The 1,845-nt window shown below is 33.5% G+C and overlaps 1 pseudogene; it reads left to right on the top strand.

The window, feature by feature from the left end:
- Nucleotides 1-878: 878 nt before the first annotated feature.
- LOC109863468 lies at nt 879-1,609 on the top strand (annotated as a pseudogene).
- Nucleotides 1,610-1,845: the final 236 nt, after the last annotated feature.

Raw genomic sequence — 1,845 nt, 5'->3', positions numbered from 1 at the left:
ATTTTAATATGTATATGTTATAGTATATGCTGTTATATTAGCTCCTCCCATATGTCGCTATGGGTAACACCGTTAGCGCGCGAAGCGCACTGGGCTGTCTTACGCGCGTAAGACAGCCTGATGCATGCTTATTCGCGGATCTTTGTTAATTAAAATCTCAGTAACTATTGCGAATCTAGCAAAGTGGTATAGGACTTTGTGACTCAGTTTTATTCCTTCTACCTGCCTACGAGAGATGTTAAACCAATTCTGGGACACCCTGTATATATATATGAATTTAATACTTTAAGATTATGCATCTATAAAATTTTGATTCTTTTCGTAGTTTGCAAACTAAAAATCTATAAATATAAAAACACTAATAATAATACAATAATAAAATAATTTGTACATATATATATATTAAATACTTTTCTACAAACGTTTTACCGCATGTTCACTCATATTAATAATTAATACAAATATATTATGCATCTTAAGATATTTTATTATTATGAATAATATAATGTATTGTTTCCAAGATTATTAATCTCGGAAAAGCGTTTCACGTTGTCATACGCAAAAAGCGCGCAACGTAACGTGAACATATCTCGTCTGTCATCTTATTGAGCTGGCTTGAAGTCATATATGTAATACTTCTATATTGCTAGTACGGTGCCGACCTGAAGCTTAAATGTTACGGTGCAGACAATATAGTAGCTTCTCTCTCGCGCAAGGTCCAGCTGCTTTGTGCGCATGCGGTGAACATTCAAGCACGCTTGGGCATTTCTTTTTCTCGCGTTCTTTCTTCGCGTTTTCTCACTTTCCAATGCTTTGTCTCGCTCGCACTCGCTTAGTAGACGCGCCTGCGCATAATGACGCTCGACTATCCATGAATTTTATTGGGTTGGGATGGTTTAGAACTGGTTTCTTACTGCTTAGTAATTTATTATAATAATTATTTTTCCTATAATTCTGGAATAGTAACTGTTTTATCAAATCGGGTTGGTGATGTAGGTTTATTAATGTGTATCGGTATCATACTATCTTATGGGAGATGAAGAATGTTTGTATTAAATAATAATTCATTAGTTATAATAATAATTTGTATTGCTGCTATCACTAAAAGGGCTGAAATTCCTTTTTCCTATTGATTGTCTCAGGCTATAGCAGCTCCTACACCTGTGTCTTCTCTGGTCCATTCTTCAACTTTAGTTACTGCAGGTGTATATTTATTGATTCGATTTAATGAGTTATTAATAATAACTTGATTTTCAGATTTATTATATATTATTTCTTTATTAACTATATTTATAGCTGGTTTAATAGCTAATTTTGAATTTGATTTTAAAAAAATTATTGCTTTGTCTACTTTAAGTTAGTTAGGATTAATAATAATGATTCTGAGCGTAGGATTTAAGAATGTATCATTTTTTCACTTAGAAGTTCATGCTATTTTCAAGACATTATTGTTTTTGTGTGCTAGTTCGATAATTCATTTAATATCCAATAATCAAGATATTCGTTTTTATGGTAAAATAAATGAATTTATTCCTATTATAATAAGGTTTTATATTTCTAGTATTTCTTTATGTGGGGCCCCTTTTATAGCTGCCCAGCAAACAATTTGGTTGCGAGATGTCGCAGTTTTGTCGTCAACCGCCGGCGAAATTAGTAGATCAAATCCATATTCATCTGTGTCCTCATTAGGATATGGTTTGGCGACCATATCTGTCAAACATGTGAGATGTCAAAATGAGACCGAAATCATAACAAGTCTGCCACTAGCAAAGCAAAGCCAAAGTGACGCACCAAATCCAAAACAGATTTGGTGATCGTCTGTTGGCGCCAAAATCGCGCCAAATA

This window comes from Pseudomyrmex gracilis, unplaced genomic scaffold, assembly GCF_002006095.1.
Source record: "Pseudomyrmex gracilis isolate BER0280 unplaced genomic scaffold, ASM200609v1 scaffold_5215, whole genome shotgun sequence".
Taxonomy (NCBI): domain Eukaryota; kingdom Metazoa; phylum Arthropoda; class Insecta; order Hymenoptera; family Formicidae; genus Pseudomyrmex; species Pseudomyrmex gracilis.
The sequence above is the reverse complement of the archived record's forward strand: the minus strand, read 5'-3'. Positions and strand labels throughout refer to the sequence as shown.